At 44.8% G+C, this 18,244-nt stretch overlaps 1 protein-coding gene across 6 annotated transcripts in view; it reads left to right on the top strand.

The window, feature by feature from the left end:
* Window positions 1-18,244, top strand: part of SORBS1 (sorbin and SH3 domain containing 1) — a 111,167-nt gene that overhangs the window by 9,472 nt on the left and 83,451 nt on the right. Inside the window, exon 1 of one of the 6 annotated variants that reach the window (XM_063307586.1) lies at window positions 870-1,060. The exons of the other annotated variants lie outside the window; for them this stretch is intronic. The gene's annotated coding sequence lies outside the window, so the exon portion shown is untranslated. Of the gene's footprint in view, window positions 1-869; window positions 1,061-18,244 lie in introns of those variants that run through there. 6 annotated transcript variants of the gene reach the window in all.

The following is an 18,244-nucleotide window of genomic DNA, read 5'->3' as shown; positions in this document are numbered from 1 at the left end:
GAGGGGCCCACAGGATCCGCGGCGGGTGTTGCTCCCGCCTCCCACCTTGGAGAGGCTGACAATGTGGAAGTGTAGATTAAAACACCGGCAGTTTCCTCTAATGCAGAAAAGCCGTGTTGGAGGTGAAGAGAGGAAGAGAGATTTGCTCCCTGGAGTGGGCAAAAAATCCCAAACGAACAGGGAAGAGATAGTTAAGACCAGTAAAGACATTTCAGCCTCGACACTACAATTAAGGGAGTGGAAAGACGTGTGGCACCAACCTAGAACCATTTTAAGGACCGTTGCAGGAAATCTCATTGGCTGAGGGCTTTGCTGGTAATTTTCTTCCACGTTCTTTCTTCAATTCAAATCCCCAAATACAAGGATTGTAGTTGTTAGTTATAAGCATCTCACAAATTCTGAGGCATTTCAGAGACCTGCGCTGAAAATCAAAGGCCACACTGTACTCTCAAATGTGCAAACTAGGAGTGTGCGTGCGCCTGGATTACACCCCCAACAGTGAACGGCCGGGTCCCGCGACCCCCACCAGCCCAACCGCTTCCTGGCCCAGAGCTTCGTGCAAGCTCAGCCTGTGCGCCTAGTTCTGGGTCCGGCGCGTTGGGGGAACCCGCAGAACTCCGTTAAGCAGAGCTGAGTCCGGCGTGCCGTGTGGACGCGGCCGATCTCGGATCAAGCCGCAGCGCTCCGAGGAGGGAGGCTGCAAGCCGCCACACCGTTACTCGGGAGGCGCCGTCTTAACCGGCCCCTCTCGGGACAGGGGTCGGGGTCGCTCAGGCCCCCGACCCCGGCAATGCCCGGCTTCCTGCCGCGGCGCGAGAGACAAAGGCAAGCGAGCCGCCTTTCCAGCGCTCCCGCCGCGGTAGGAGCTCCGCCAGCTGCTCTTCCTCCGAGCGCGGGCGAGGTCGCCCATTGGCGCTCGCGCGGCGGCGAGGAGATTCCGGCTCCGCGGGGCGCCGGGGCGAAAGCGCGCGGCCACCGTTTCGGCGCCGCCGGGCTGTGCTTTCGGCCTGCGAGGCGCCGCCGGCAGGAGGAGGAGGAGGAGGTGCCGCCGCCGAGCACGGTAAGGGCGGCTTGCGGCGGAGCTGGGATCCAGGCCCAGCGGGGCGAGTTGGCTTGCGGTCCCCAAGGGGGGCGGGGATGGGCTGGGTTGTTGCTGCTGCACCCGCTCGTACCCGGAGCGGAGCGTCGGTCAAAGGGCGGCGCGCCAGCAGCGGGCTGGGCGGCTCGCTTCTCCGCGGTCTTGCCGGAGGCGTCTGCGTCGCCCGGGCTCGCCACATCCCGGCCCCGCCAAACCCTTCTCTGGCCGCCCGAGCGGACGCGGATGGAGTCCATTTTAAGGTCGGCTCGGGCGCCCTTGCCGAGGCCGGGGCGGGGGGAGGGGGCGAGCCGCTGCCGGTTGCGCAGATGGGTAAGCAGAGGCGTCCGCCTCCTCCCGCAGCCGGTCCCCGGGCTTCCCTGCCAGCGCAGCCGGCAGTTGCTGCGGCCCGTCTTTCCTGCGCAGGAGCCCCCGGGCCGCCCGAAAGGAGCGGCGCGTTGCTTCGCCTTTTGTGGAGCCTTTTCTGGGGAAAGCGAGCTGGTAATCGGGAGGGGAAAGCAGGCTGAGAGGTATCGGCAGATTAAAGGTCATTGGAACGTGCGCCGAGAAATTGGGTAGTTTTGGCCTGATTTTCTTGCAGAAACATAATCATCAGATGTATTCCTGGGACAAAGAGAAGGACTTAAGTAAGGCTTGATTCCTCCATCACAAGAAGCCGTGATGTGGTTGGTTTGGTCTGGCTTAGCGTGGTGTGTGAAAAGAACCGGTGTGACTGGTAGACCGGACTGCGTGGCCTAAGATGTTTAAGCTAACCGCTGCTTAGCATGAGGCGTGAGTTTAAGTCCGTTGACTGAATAGAGAAAAACTATGCATTTATGTTCCGGTGCTGTGGATCTCCCCCCACTTGCTATCTGGAAAATGGGTTTTAACTTTGCTGTCCCTGTAGTTCGAGGATAACAAGAAAAATCACCTCTGGCCTAGTGTCCCTACCACTGTGGCTGTAGCATGTTTGATGAGAGAAGGAGAAATGTGTTCCGTTGTTGGCAATATTGCAATGTGCATGACAGTGCATTTCTGCCACTGGCACATTGCTTTTCTTCTTCTGTGCTACATACAATACAGACTGGATAGCTTGTGACAGCACTCGGTGGCGTCTCTTTCCTTCCTACCCTCTTTTGGAATTGGTCCTTAAGAGCGGAAAATAAAATTGTTATCCATGTACTCCACAGTATAAAGTAAAATAATCAAGTCTTTGTTACCTAACTGCCCGCCTTGATTAGAAATATCTTCAGTAGACATTGAAATATGATCTTATTTGATAATAAAAGTCATTTTTGATAGCATAGCTAATCATGTTAAAAATTATCATCGAACAACACTTTTGTCACAACACCTTGGAATTCCTCAAGTATTAAGAACTTTTCCACCACGCTTTTCAACTCTCATCAATTTTCTGATTATACCTTCTGGCTGACAAAAGAGAGGGCAAAATATGATGCTTCTAGCCAGCTACAAACCCGATATTGGATATAGGTGTCAAACTCTCAGAATGTATAGTTGGCACTATCAAGGCCAAGTTTCCTGATCATTTGTAGGGTTACAGTTTTAAAGGGCCCAGAGGGAGGGCACAGGTAGGAAAGGCTGCCCTGAGATATGGCCAGGTATTAAAATAGTCTGAAAACAGATGGACATTTGCATCTGTTTCTCACAAAGAAGGAATCTGAATCTCTCTCTCTATTCTTATACAGGTAGTCCTCGCTTAGTGACTGCCTCGTACACTGACTGTTCACAGTTACAACAGTGATGAAAAAGTAACTTTATGACCAATCCTTGCATTTACAATTTTTGCAGGTCTGTAAAGCAAAGGAAAGCTGAAGCAAGATCATAAGTGCAGTTTCACTTAGTGACTGCTTTGCTTAACAATTGAGTTGCCAGTCCTGGTTATGGTTGCTAAACAAGGACTACTTGTATTGATATTAACTGCAGTGCAGCACTTGGTACATGGCTAAACTAAACATCCGGTGGGGAGAGCTTAGAAAAATGGATGGCTGTTGGAGCTGCAGACGAAGGGGATCTTCTCTGCTGGAGTCGTTTGCAAAGGGAAGCAGGTTTCCGTCCCAGTGGGGCTCTGGACGGTCGCTTCCCTGAGCTAGCCTGTAGCTGGACAGTGATAGACTGGCAGGAGATAACTTGTTCTCTTACAAAGTAAACATTGGTTAGCGTCCTGAGAAGTGTTTATAAAAGACCTTTAGGAAACCGATTCTGAAAGGAGAGCCAAGCCAATGAGAATTGGACATTTATCTTTTGTTTAGCAGAACATATTTTGTAGGAGAATTATGTATTTTTGTACCGTTCTTTATTGCAAAAGAACAATTAAAACAATCAACAGTTCAACCACTGATACTGAATAAGACAGAATTCCTATCTAAAAAGTAGGAGATAGTTTGGTTGTGGACTAGTTGTAGGGTGAGCAGGCTCGTCAGATGGTTATAAGAAGCCACCCTGGAAGCCAGCAGGAGTCCTCTTGGGGAAGAGCTCCATATTGGGGTGCTGCCACTGAGAAGGCCCTGCCCAGCCCAGCCCAGCCCAGCCCTGCCCAGTGCAAGGCGCTAAAGCAGCATCCTCAGTAGACCTTGGAAGGCAGGTTTGGCTGTTTCCAAATCTGCTTGAGTGTTTAACGGACAGAGGTCAGCATCTTTCCTTGGGCCCAGTCGTCCACCAGCAATCAGTGCAACACTTTCTGTTGTGCTGTTGGGTGGTCCCATTTTGCCTTAACTTCCTTAATCTGAAGTTGCATTCTGCACGGGTTGCAGATTCTGAGCCACCATGAAGGGTTTCTTTGGGGGGAAGACAGAAGTAATGCTGGTAAGTCTGTATACCTTAACCGGTTTTCGTTCTGTGCAAGGGAATGAAGCAGTATCTTCACTGATTTATGGAGGGGATTCCCCTTCCTTTGCAGCAGAGAAAGGATGCAAATCCATTGTTAAATATATTTTAAAGGCGAGAGGAGATGGAATTTCTAGGGGTGGGGGATCCGTTTTTAAACTAATTGTAAAGGTAGGGGAAGGCAGATTAAGGGAATTGATTTTTGAACCTGTTTCAAAGGCAGAGAGGTGTATTGTTGTTGGAAATGCAACTGGGAACAACTGTGGGACTTGCTCTGCCTTCAAAGCAGCTGTTTTGAGATGGTGTCCTGCTATCTCCTCTGAGTTCCCTTTGCCTCTTGTAGTCCTCTCCTCCATCTTGGGTATCCAGGTGTGAATGGGAACTTCTTTGCAGACATATAACTCCATTGTGCCATGTGGAGATGTAGAGGACCACCCCAGTGAAGAAAATGCAGTGGAGACTACTACTGCCTTCTGCGGAGAATTGTTTTCTGGCTGAAACAGCAGAGGGAGGGACAGCCTTGGACTAGAATGGAAGTCATGGCCAGGAGAGGATGGCTGTCTCTGGGGCACAAGCAGAAGTGATACCTTCCAAGCACAAAGAGACAGGGTTGACATAGGCTGGCCAAGCTATTTTCCCCCAGGGAGGGAGAGAAGCAGTTCTTCTAGCCTCTCAGCTGGAGGTGGCTACTTTGGAGGCTTGGCTGGAGGACATCCCACAAGCTGGTCAGCTGCTGCTGTTCTTGGTCACTTTAAGAGCTGGTGTCTGAATTGGGTCTTCATCCTCCTTGCTATGGAGGGAAGTGGGATGGTCTTCTCCTTCTCAGCAGTGAAGACAGAGCTCCTCACCGCTGTAAGGGGAAAATGGAAGGTGGACTCTTGGTCACCAATGCCTCTTCTACCTTGTAGCATCAGGGACCCTTGAGCAAACTCCCTTCGTTTGACACAGCCCCTCCCTGACCATGGCTGATTTGGTAAAAACTAAACAGGGCCAGATATGGTTGATACTGAGATGGGAGACCACCAGGGTATTACATGGTTGTCGAATAGACAGGGAAGTGGGAAAAAATTCCTGGAAGAAGACAAGTGGAGATCCATTTCCACATCATGCCAAGAAAATGTCCTGGGCCTATCCATGGAGTCCCCAGGAGTCGAGCTCACCTGGAGCAAGACTTTTTCTGCAGTACAGAGAAGCTCCATGTTGAGGCCACTTTGCCTCACACTGACTTGGAATCCCTCTGATTAACAGGGCTTTAAACCAAGAAAGCTTGGCTAGCAGTAGTAGAAAATAACTTTAACATTTTCATTTTGCTTTCATTCAGAATAGTTGAGCAAAGTGGGCAGTTTGGGGCTGGGAACAGCCTCTGCCCACATAAAGACTCCTCCCTCCCTGTCTCTGTCTCTCTCTCTCTCCCCCACCCCCCAACAAACACACACCTGTTTCTTTCCTTTTCAGGGTATGTCCATCCACCCCCTGCTCTCAGGGTTTGTATTCTCATTTGTGTAGTTGAGTCCTTTTCCCTCCACTGTGTGTGTGGTGGATTTTGTCTTTGCAGTGTGTCATCTCTGTGTATGTGTGTGTTCATGTGTGTGTGAAAGTGCATCCCCTTTTTACTTTTTTGTCCTATCTACCGTATTACCTTTAAAAAATTAGCAGTTCTTGATAAGCAGCAGCAAAAATGTACTTTGCTTAACTCTGGCTTTTCTATGTAGGTGTCCCATTTTTTTTCTTAGTTCTACTCCCTTTTCATAGTCCTGCAGTTTTAATCATTTTATAACGTTTGTGTGTGTGAATATGGTTTTGTGTTGTGCATGAACACTATAGCAGCCCAGCCTGATCTCCTGCATCTGGGTTTAGAAAGCAAAACCATGAATGTTAATGATACATGTTAAAATCAGTAGATGCATTTAAAGTTGTTCCTGGAGCTGCAATAATAAATATATTAAAACAATATATGTGAGATTGTGTGTCTATTTATCTAACTTTTTTTTTGTTTGTATACAAAATATCCATCCATCATCAAGCCTGCAAAAACCAATTCTTCTCCAGAATTAATTTATGCTTCTCAACCAGATTGCCAAATCTCGTTCTCTCCTAGTGTGGAGATAAGTGCTAGAGCGGTGTTGCCAAATACAGTTTGTTTCTTGTGTGATAAAGTGTCCTCCCCTTTCTCTGATTTTTTTTTTTTTTGCGGATAGTTTGGGCATCTCCTAAATCTATCCACATAATCCAGCTTGAATCTGTTCAGATCTCATGCACATACTTGCCTGTAGCTACTCTGAACCATAACTCATGATCCCTCCTTGCCATTCAGGGGGAAAACACACAAGTCCCTGCTCCTTGGTTGGGTGTTTACTGAAAAACAGTGACCACAGTTTGGCTAAGTGAATGCAGAAGTGGGGCAGGAATGCAGAGCAAGTCCTTCTGATTGGGCAGCTCCAGACAGGGAAATTTTATTTGGAACAGCCGGTTCTGAAGATAACCCGGGACCAAGCCGTGAGCTGCATTATGTAGCTTACTCAGAAGTGAGTCTCCCTCTCAGGAAAAGTTAAAATTTACTTGGTGGGAGTTTTTCTTCTTCCCTTCCCTGTGCAGGAGGAAATGAGAATTTCCCCACTTAATTCTACAAACAGACAGAGTTTGGAAAGTAGGAAAACTTGATTGCATTTTATCCACTTGGTTTGCCAATTGTTTGCTTATTCCCAAGTCACCGTGGAGAAGATTGCTGCCTAAACCAACAAGCAAAAACAGTGGAGCGATCCTGTCTCGAAAAAACACAATCAGTTTGGCTCTAAAGCTGTCCTTGCCCTTAAATTGGGTTACTACTTATTTAACCGGCCCTGGTTTTTGCCTTTACTGCAGCTGCATATAGAAATTGCAGGAGTATTTCTCTCTGTAGTTTTTGTCTAAAACAGTGTTTTTCAACCTTAACTAATTTTAAGACGTGTGGTTTCAACTCCCAGAAATCCCCAGCCAGCCATTCTGGCTGGGGATTTCTGGGAGTTGAAGTCCACACATCTTTAAGTTGCTGAGGTTGAGAAACCCTGGTCTAAAATATCAGAAAGACTTTCTCATCTGCTGGAAAACTTACCTAGTGTCATAGAAGTAGAAGGGGCCATGTTGGCCACTGAGTCCACTCTAGCCCCCTGCTCAACTGAGGACCCAGATTAAAGGATCTCCAGCAAATGGCTATGTGGCCACCACTTGACCACATCTGTGGAAGTGAGGCTGCTCCCCTCTGGATGAGTGATTCCCTGTCAATCTAACATTCAACTGGAAACTGCCATTCTTCTACCCCTTCCCTCTGATATGCAGAGAGCAGACTAGGAGACCTCCTTTCAGGGATTTGAGGAGGGCTGTTCCCCCTGTCCTCTTCCCTTGTCTAGTCTAAACCTTCCCAGTTCCTTCAGTATCTCTCTATAAGGCAGTGTTTCTCAACCGTGGCAACTTGAAGATGGTGTACTTCAACTCCCAACTCCCAGAATTCCTCAGCCAGCATAGCTATAGGGCTTGCTTTCTAGCTCCCTGACCATTACTGTTGCCCTTTTTTGAGCCTTTGTTGGTTTCTCTGAAATCTTCTTGAACTGTGGTGCCCAGAACTGGACATGGTACTGAGGGTAGGGGCTGATCATGCAGAATAAGGTGGAATGATCACTTCCCATGTTTTTGTAGGGAGAGACTTGTTTCCATGATTTAGAAACTTACTACTTTTGATGCATTTGAAAATTGTGGTTGCCTTTTTTTTTTTGCAGCCATATCATAGGCTGGTTCCTATTCAGTTTGTAATTGGTTATTATTCCAAGATCTTTGCAAGTCCAGGTTAGGTGGGTAATTTTGGTTTTGTAGGATATATTCAGTTCTGACCTTGTCATTCTTTATCTTCGGGTGGGTTTGTTGAGAGAAACAGTAGTAATAGGTCATAGAATATCGTGGAAAAATGTCTTCCTATGATCATGACTCAGTTCTCCTGTTAAAACATCACCACATAGCATTTGCCTGTTTAGCAGCTGCATCACACTGTTGGCTCATACTAAACTGATAATCAACTGAAATACCAGTCTTCTGCATGCTGTACTTGTGCAAAACTTTACATTTCTCCCTGTTACATTTCATCCTGTCCATTCAACCTTAGCTGGATCTTCCTGAATATTTTACATTTCTTCGAAGGGGTAAGGTACTCCTCCTAATTTTATATCACATGCAGATTAGGTAATCATTCCCTCAAACTCTTTTACCCAGGTCATTAATAAAAATGTTGAACGGCACATGGCTCAGAACAGGCTTCTGTGGCACTCCATTCAGTATTGGTTACTCTCCATATTCAGCAGCATTTCGCTAAAAAGCTGAGTTGATTCTCTTGGGTTTTAGGGCCCTTTTATGCTGGTTCCATTTCTGGCTGAAGGTTCATGTTTCCGGTGATTCCCATGTTTCTTTTTGTTAACTTCTCCTCTTCTTGGAAAGCCAGGATCCAGAGTGACTTTGTCAGTGCAGCTCCTTGGGTAATGGCCCCATCGCCCTGGGGCTTCCAACCGGGAGAGTCGTAATCCAGCAGCAGGTGTTTGCCAGAGCTCTTTGGGCAGAGCTGGGCACGTTAGGCCCCCAAAAACGGCAGTCTGTGAACAGGAGATCTTCCCACCAGCAAACTCTTTATTCAGCATCGGCTCCCATCATGCACAGAGCTTTCTCTGTAGCCCCCTCTGCATTATCGGAGGGAAAACGTAGTAACATTCCTTGTGCAGAAGGAACTCGGCCCTGTGCTGTGGAGGACCCTGGGATCCTCACCCTTGTGCTCCTTCAGTGCCCCTTGTACATCCACCTACTTATGCCTGTCATAGAAGTCCCTTTTGTCCTGAGGACAATTTCATTTGTTCCTTGCAGAACCCCAACACCACTAGGAGGGTCACTGCATTCCCCCGCAGCTGCCATTGCCCTACTCAGGAAACTTACTTCCCTCCCTTCCTCCCTTCCTCCCTTTCTTTCTGTTATCCATGCACAGGTTTATTTTGTTAGAAGTGTAAGTCCCTTACACTGCTTCTAGGTTTGTCTTGCCTGTTATATTCTATTTATCACTGCCCAACATATGATTTTACTCATTTATATTTACATACACACAAACTCATGTCTCTGTGCACTTCATAGTCTAATATTCAATAGGTAGAATTTTAGTATTTTACTCTTTAAATATTTTTATTAATCTACTTGCATCTAGGTTTTATCACTTAGGGTTTTATCTTTTTAATATCCTGCTATCTGTATTTACTGTATTGTAATAAATGTCATATGCACTCCTGTGGATGTGTTAGAAATATTTTCACTTCTTTTACTGTCCTTTCTAGAAAATGTTTACATTTTCTTTCCTATGCCTTGGCTTTCTGAAGTTGATTGTTTAATTCGCTGGTCAGTGCTGTAATAAAGATTATCTATCTACTTTTTTCCCAAGCTGTTGTGGAGTGATTTATGAGTAACCTCAGAAGGTGGTCATTCAGCTAGTTATGAATCCATCTAACTATTCCTAATTAAGTCTTACTGGAAGAGCCTGCACAAACTGAATATGTTTAGTTGTGAAAAAAGACAACTTTTCAAGAACAGGTTCACATAGAAGGCCAAAATTTGTTTTTTCTTGATCCAAATGTAGGAAGGACACAGTGTAATGGTCATAAGGCAGATTGCCCGTCTCATATATAGTTTTAAAAAAATCCTAATGGGAAGAGCAATCCACTTCTGTGAAGATGGTGGCTTCCTTTTGCTGGATGTATTTAGGGAGAGGTTGGAGAGTCATTGGATTTAATGTGGAATTGGAGGCTGGAGGCAATAGCCTAAATGTCCTCTTTCAATTGAAGAACCCTATAAAAAGGAGTGAAGAATAATAGGATTTTGATTTTATTACATCTTTGGTTAGGTAAAGGTAAAGGTTTCCCTTGACATTAAGTACAGTCGTGTCTGACTCTAGGGGGCGGTGCTTATCTCCATTTCAAAGCCGAAGAGCCGGCGTTTGTCCATAGACACTTCCCTGGTCATGTGGCCGGCATGACTAAATGGAACGCCGTTACCTGCCCGCCGAAGCGGTACCTATTAATCTACTCACATTTGCATGTTTTCGAACTGCTAGGTTGGCAGGAGCTGGGACTAGCAACGGGAGCTCACCCCATCACACAAATTCGAACCGCTGACCTTCGGATCGGCAAACTCAGCAGCTCAGCGGTTTAACCCGCAGCGCCACCACATCCCTTTTTTACATCTTTGGTTAAACAGATCTTTGGTTAAACAAATGGAACTCCAGGGTGGGTGGGGCACTGATTTTGAGAGTTTTTCCTCTCAAAACTAAAAAATATTGATGTTATTGGAATGTAGTTAATTCAGCATTTTTGGTTTAAAAAAAAAAAGCTTAAAAGAATCAGCTGACCTAAAGTTACATTTTGCTTAAGTGGTTCAGTAGAATTTGCAAATGTATAAAGGAGACATGGCAAAAATGTGGATCTCCCTTGTGTCCATCATCCATAGTTATCATTGTCAGGGTCTTGAGCTACAGTAGAAGAGAACAGAGAAATTACTCTCTCCAATTTGAAATAGAACAGTGATAAAATACTAATCTTTCCAGACCAAAAATACTGCAGTGTCAAACTTCTCTGAAATTATGGACTGATAAACTGAGAAGGTGGTGAATGGAGGATACCTTTTTAAGATAGTGGTCTCTAATGAAATAGTTCTCCTTGGTTTGATGAGGCAACTTTGGGTGGAACTCTACCCTAGCAGCTTTACCATGATGATGAAAAGATTTAATTTAACAATTTAATTGAACTTAGAAATAGTTGCTGTCATGTATTTCATGCTTCTGCCAGCCTCCTTCAGTAGGCAGTCTCATAGTTGTATCTTTGAATGGGTTAAATCCCAAATGTTATCTTAGATCATGAACTGGAGTTGTTATTTTCATAGGAGTTGTATGGAAAAGGTGGTAAACAGGTTTTAACACAGTACAGTCTTTAAATTCAGAGGGGCTGGATTTTATGGAAAGATAGGTGCTTTTATAAAATGAGTTGTCTTTAGAAATTATCTTGAATGGCTTATATTGCTTAATAGTGCCAGAAAAAAACAGGCGTTCTTTTATGCTCTTAACCCAGTGCATATTTTCACTCAATTTCTTTATTAACTCATATGTCCTTCAGCACAGGGAGTTTTGGATTGGTGGAAATGTAAATGCAAATTTAGATAGGACTCTAAATGAAATCTTCATGTGCTCTCTTGAAAAGAGTCTAAGAAACTAAATAGTACTGTAGTGTGTTACAACTTACTGTGTGCTTTGTAAACTCTAAACATGGGTGCAGCTAGCAAAAATTGGAAATCATCCAGTTCAGTGTTCAAGGATTAGACAAACAGAGTGTAGTCTGTTGTGTTAGCAGCGAAATAGGTTACAAGTGGGAAAAGAAAATAAGAGATCCTGTTGAAGACATACGGTTTCTTTTTCTTTTATTTGCTTATAAAGAAAATTCTTCAGACCAACCTATTTCTTGACTTAAATGTTGTATTCTAATGCAAGAGGCTTTGGGTAGCCCATGAGCTTCCACTCCAAATATTTTAAAAAATTGATTGAAAACTTGGTTCTTTCTGTGGGTGTCTGAAGAGGGGCAAATGTTGAAACATGTTGCGAAAGCATGATGCAAACCCCGTGACTTGTGTCCTTGCTTCTGACGTTAGAAGGCAGGTATACAAGGACGGGCTTGCATGATAACATCATGGTGTCTGTTTTTGCATCATCCGAGTTAGTAGTAGTTACTATGGCCTTGTGTCCTAAAATGATGTCACAGCATCAGGGTTATGCCACCTTCCTGTGCCCCTCAGCTGGCTGAGGAAAAGGGAGAAGAAAGTATGGTCCCATCAGAAAACAAGCTGCCTTCCCTTGCTTTAAAGTCTCTGGATTCTCTATTATTAAGCAGTCTTTCAATGGGCAACAGCACAGTTATATTATTTTTCAGAGGCAATTGTTGAGCGCCCAGCAGCTGCTTGCAACTAAGAAAGCTAGATTCTCACAGATTGATCAGAAGGCAAAATGGGGGGTTAGATTACAGAAATTTGGCTCCTGGAGAGGTTTTCTTTAGCACTCGATTTATCTCTACTGTAAATTCATTAGGGCAGGGGGGTCCTTGATCCTTTTGCTAATCGTCAGGGAGCTGGTGGCCCATTTTCCTGATAGAATGTGCCAATGGACCACCAAACGTGTCATACTTTGCAAGCTGCCATCCTCTCTCCCAGGCTCTGAGAAGCCCTTTGTGGAAGTTGAAGGACTGATTGGGATCCTGCTGGTGACCCTGCAAAGGGCTCATGAGGGAGGTTTTCTAACAAGCAGAAGTTGTAAGGCAGGAGCGTCCATCTGGTTCTGGACCAAATAAAGGCGAGGGTAGGCTTTGATTTTGTGTTTAAAATTTTAAATTTAAAATTCTCCAGGCAAGTATTTAATCATTTTTCCCTTTTGTCATTTTAAAATTGCATGTCTTTTGGAGCTTTCTGGGAGCCACATCCAATGTTTTGCTGAGGGGCATGTGGATTTCAGGTTTTGGATCTCTGCTGCATTGCCTCTTTTCCCCAGGACCCAAGTTTATTGGGAAGCTAGAGCTGGACTGTCTTTTTTACTGATCAGTCAAGAGTAATGCCCAAGAAGTGTCAGGCTATTATTTGTTGAGAAAGATTTAGTCCATTCCTTGCACCCAAGGAGAGAAGACAAGAGTTCAGAATAGATCAATCTTGCCAGCTATAGCAGCAATTCCACAGTAGCTCTGTGGGCAGCATGCTGGTGCCCCATGACAGTCAATTGTAAGTAGTCAATCCATAGATATAATGGAACTGTCACCTTACACTACAGTAGTTTCAACATGCCAGCAAATCCCGCAGTCTCTTGCTTCTTCCCTCTGCAACATATGGAGAGTCTAAGCTAGCTAGTACTTCTGCTGCCACGTTTCAGGAAAATCAGTGGAAGACACACATAAGAAGCTGGTGCTTCCTAGAATGTTGTCAGTTGCAAAATTAATTAGTTGGGGTACTGTGCCTGCTTGTGTTCAGATGCCCTTCTGGACATCCTGTCATACTCTGGATAGGTCAGAGTATGAATGACAAGAGACCAATGTTCTAAGCTCTACAATTAGCCTGTACACAGAGGAAGGAAAAGAGGTGACCTACGTGCATTCCTTACTTGGTACATGCAGGTAAACCTGCCAAGATTATTACAGGGGCTTTGAATCCTGACACCATGGAATGAATCCCTAGATTACTGGGACATCTTGGCTTCTTCCGTTTAAACACAAATGGGAACCAGTTATAGTCAGTCAAGTATTTTATTAATTGTTTGAGCAGGCTGGAGAGCAAAGCCTTCTCTTACAAATTAGCTTGGAAGAGCCCATGCTTGTTCAGGGGAAAAACTTAGTATAGCTGGGGGTCTGCAAAAAACAAAGCCCTCTAGAAGTCCTTCATTGCTTGCAGGTGTTGAGGTGTCCAAGCATAAGTAGAAATGAGCTGCAGCAAATAGGGACAACATCCAACCCCTTCTTTTCATCCCAGAAATTCCTCTTATCTCTTGGTCTCCTGTTCCTTTAAAAGTCTGGGGACTCTTTGGCAGTCATCCTGATCTCCCTGTGGAAGGCTGAGGACTGTAAGATTTGTTTTGCCTTTCCCAATGGAGGAAAGAGCAGTTCCCTCCACCCAGCAGCCCTCTGCTTCCTCCTAGCCTGCCTTCCTCTGTTCTCATCTAGTGACCTCCAACCCAGTTTTAATCTTCCCACTAGCGTGATCAGTCACTTGTTCAGTTCCAGGGAGGACATGACTGGATGAACACATGATGATCATGCCCCCATCAGCTCAGTTCCAGGCAGAGGAGGATGCTGGGGCAGTGACTTTCAGCTTCCTTGGACAATTGCCCAGTGCAAGTGCAATAGGCAAAAAAAGTGGCAAGTGGGTGCCTGCCTTTTGTGCAGATGAGCAAGAAGCAGATGGTCCAGAATGACCACAGGCTGGGCTCAGATTCGAAACGTGGTAGCTTTTGTGGCCCCAGATGATACAACTACCTATTATACAAATGTTCAAATTAAACAGTGTTGCAGTGCTCACTGAGTTGTAATATCTCAGCCATCTCTGCACTCTCTAGGCCTTCACAGTTTAATGTTTCTGGATTGTTTTGCAAACAAAAAGTCTGTCTAGCTCTGTCTAGGACCTCCAGAACAGATTTCATCTGAACCTGAGAAGAAATCTTTTCCTAGTTAAGGGAAAGGAGGGAATGAAAACAAGCAACAAGGAAAACATAGGTGTACAGGTAGTCCTCACTTAACAACCAATTGTTTAGTTCAGGCTTACGATGGTGCTGGAAAACTGAGTTATGACTGGTCCTCACACTTATGATTGTCGCAGCATTCCCCCGTGGTCATGTGATCACAGTTTGGGTGCTTGGCAACCGATTCGCATTTATGACGTTGCAGCATCACGTGGTCATGTAATCACCATTTTCAACCTTCCTGGCCAGCTTCTGGCATGCAAAATCAATGGGGAAACACGTGATTCACTTAACAAACACGTGGTTTGCTTAACGGCCATGGTGATTCACTTAATGACCACTGCAAAAAGGTCATAAAATCAGGTCAGATTTGCTTAATGACTGCTTCGCTTAGCAACTGAAATTCCAGTCCCAGTTGTGATCGTTAAATGAGGACTACCTGTACATTCATTGCAGCAGCACCATTGGGCATACAAGGTTGGGATATTGAAAACCCATCACCTGGAGAATTATAGGGATAATGGGCAGCCTCCCTTTTGTGCATCTCAGCCAGAAGTGTTCATTTTTAGAAGCAAGAAGGACCAGAAGCTGCAGTAACCTAGAGGCGTTCCCTGCTCCTTTCAGCAACAGCAACAGGAAATATGAAGAACACATTAGCTTATTTCTAAAGTGCAAGTCTCACAGACATAAGTTTTCTTTCCAAGTTTTGGATACACTAATCACAGCTAAAAGAGCAACATGAAAGCCTGTCAATGGTGATACTGTGTGGGCCAGCAGCCACATTTAATTGTCTGCCCTGTCATATTCAGGTTGCTTCTGGAGTGTCATAGAAGCCCCCTGCAGCTTTCCATGTGTTCCTCCTCCTCTTAAATTTATTAGCCACCCAACTCCAATGGGTTCCTTGATTGTCCAGACTGCTGTTTATTGGCCCAGCAAATCTCTTTATTCAAATCATCTTCTCAAAGACTAGTTGATTGCTTGGTTGTACCATGACAATGGTGACTGAGTTACCCATGAAGTTTTATTTTATCGTATTCCTGTTTTTCCTTTTCACTGAAAACCCCAAAGCTGTTTCAGTGGAATCAAAACAAAAGGCAGTGATCCGATGCAGCAGGAATGCAGGAGTTGTAGTCCTCCAGATGTGGGTCCACTACCGTCCCAGCAGTTCCAGACAGTGTAGCTATTGGTGAAAGATAATGGGACTGTAGCAGTACCTGGAACAGCACAGGTTCTTCTCCCATGAAGTACAATAAAATAAAGTGCCACTGATGCAGGTGTTAAGAAAAACTGGCCCGGGACATATTCTTTGTTGTGCTGAGTAACTTTGGCCACCATTTTTACTACTCTGCCATTTGTGTTTCAGCTCCAGGAAAATAGTAAGTGCTACCATATCTTTATTAGGTTATAATTGCAGTAATGTTGTAGAAATAGGATTCTATGGCACATGATTATTGCTCTTGAACTTTACAAAATATACGTTGCCAAGTTGAATCTGCACCTGTATCAATTCACTATTAAACCATAGGGATGTAATGGTTTCCCAACTACCAGCGAAGGCTGTTTTACTGCTGTTCTGAAATAAAAAAAGATGTACAGTATTGCTGAAGGAAAAGGATGGCATAACAAAAGGCTTCCTCTACTTTGTTGGGGTCATCAGAATAATACCAGGATCATATTGGACACAAATGTAAGGAAACCTGTTTTGCAGCATACGAGGATGTGATTTCTAAATCCTCATGCAGTCGTCTTCTATCCATAAGATCCAAGTGAAGAATATTAACCTTGGGGTAACACAGAATATTTAAAGTCTCTTAGAGGTGAGCTTTTGCAGCCCCAACTTAATGACTTGGTAAAGTATGTGGATTCTTCAGAATAATCTTTTATTCTGGAGAAGAAAGTAAATGAAAACATTCATGCATGTTAGAACTAAGATTTAAAGTCTGACCCTGTTACATTCTCATCCATTGCCATGGCGCTTACATTGAAAAAAGCCTCATATTTTTCATATTGGTCTGGAGCCTTACCTAGCAACAAAATCCTTAGTTAAAAGTTCATTGGAACAGACTGGCCTCAAGTGCTCTGACATTTCAAAGGATGGTGTATGTGCTTTGGGGAAATAAGAAAAGCATCACCAAAATGCAGGATGACCATTCTGATGCATGAGATGGGGCCTGCATGTGACCCTAGCCCCATTTTTGTGGCCTTGGAGCCCACCAGAATGGTTTGTTTGGGTTTTTACATGGCCTTCCAAAAGGGTGAACAATTTGATCCTGTAATGGTATGTGGGAAAGACCTTGGGAAACAGAATGAACAGATGCTGCCTAGGGAATGGTCAAATAAGAGACAGCGTAGCCTGCTGCTGCATAGTGGATGGAGCAAGAGGCTCAGGAGGGACCCTTCATAAGTTTTGGGGCTGAAAAGGTGATGGTGGGAGAATTGTACTTCCAGATTTTCAAGATTATGTTAAGGTGGTTTTACAATAAAGTAGAATTAGCTTATCTGGTCGTGTTTCCTGTCTGGTCTACCTGGTAAGGCTGATAGGTCCCACCTGTTTGGGTGACATTACAGCACCAATGCCCCACCCCTGTGGCCCTCAAATGCCTTTTCTTAAAAAAAAAAAAAAAGGCTTCCTTGGGTGCAATAACATTACTTTCTCTTCTAATGGATGGTAAGAGTTGTTGGGAGTCAGGTAGCATATATTAATAAATTATAAGTAGTCCTTGTTTAACAACCACTCATTCAGTAACCATTCAAGGTTACGACAGCACTGAACGAGTGGTACTTATGACTGGTCCTTGAAGTTCTGGCCATCCCAGCACCCCCATGGTCACGTGATCGTGAGCTTAGCAACCAGGTCGCACTTACAGCGGTTGCAGAATCCCACAGTCACCTGATTGCCATTGTGACCTTCCCTGCTGGCTTCCCACAAGCAAAGTCAATGGAGAAACCATCAGGGAAGGTCGCAAGTTGCTCTGGTAAGTCCCTTGCACTCTCCCCCACCCAGCAGCAGCCACCCCTGGCCCTGCCATGCTTGTGCTGTGCCACGTGGGCTACCCACACATCCTCCCCCACCTGAGACTCGCTTAACGACCCGCAAACCTCGCTTAAAGATGGCAATGGGGAGTGCTGCGATTGCCGTCGCTAAGCAATGCAGTCACGTTGATGTCATGCTTTATGATTGCATCACTTAGCAACAGAAATTCTGGTCCCAATTACTGTTGTTAACTGAGGACTACCTGTATTATTATTATTAATCAATATACTGTTTGGAAGGCTCTATTAAAAACTCTTCTAAGAATATAAATTCATTATTAGTATACACAAATAGTGTTTAAACTCTTTTATATCTCAGAGACAGACACAATCCAGATTTAATCAATTGAAGACTGCTTGGGAAGCAACAAAAGGTATTTGGATCTTTGGGGGATTTAGGTTTATTAAGCAGTTTACTGTGAACATAACTCTGTTGTACCTACTTTTCATGTGGCAGTTGGAATTCATTGAGGATATATCCCATTATGATAATGCTCCAACTTGTTCATGAGTTTTACTGTATAAGAAGACACTTGTTTGCAGCATTATTAAAATTAAGGGTCTTGAGTCATTTAGGATTGGAACTTCCTTTCTTGGTCACAGATGATGGTCCTTCATTTCCATTGTAAAGAAAGGGAGGGCAAAGGAATTCATTTTAAAATATTGTGGTACCTGAATATTCTTCTGTTCCAAAGCTTGATGGGGGAGCTCTTTCCCGTCTTTTTTTTTTTTTAGCCTCCTTAGGTCTGAGACCTCAATAATGATCTCAGTTTCACCCAAAGCCTCTTCTGGGTGCCAGAAAGTACCTGGGATTAGCACCTCTTACTTAAAGGGATGTCAGAGTTCAGGTCCAACATCTATCTGGGAATAAGGAAGCTGTGTGGCTGGGGAGGTCTATGTTCAGCACCAGCTCCAGTAAAAGGCACTTGGATTGCAGGGCTGAGCAAAGCTTTGATGAGGGCTGCAGCCACGGCTGCTCCAAATAACCAGGGACCAAGAATTCCACCCATTTTGGTGTCTTCTGAGGGCCACAGGGG

This window comes from Candoia aspera, chromosome 6 (genome assembly GCF_035149785.1).
Source record: "Candoia aspera isolate rCanAsp1 chromosome 6, rCanAsp1.hap2, whole genome shotgun sequence".
NCBI classification, from domain to species: domain Eukaryota; kingdom Metazoa; phylum Chordata; class Lepidosauria; order Squamata; family Boidae; genus Candoia; species Candoia aspera.
The sequence above is the reverse complement of the archived record's forward strand: the minus strand, read 5'-3'. Positions and strand labels throughout refer to the sequence as shown.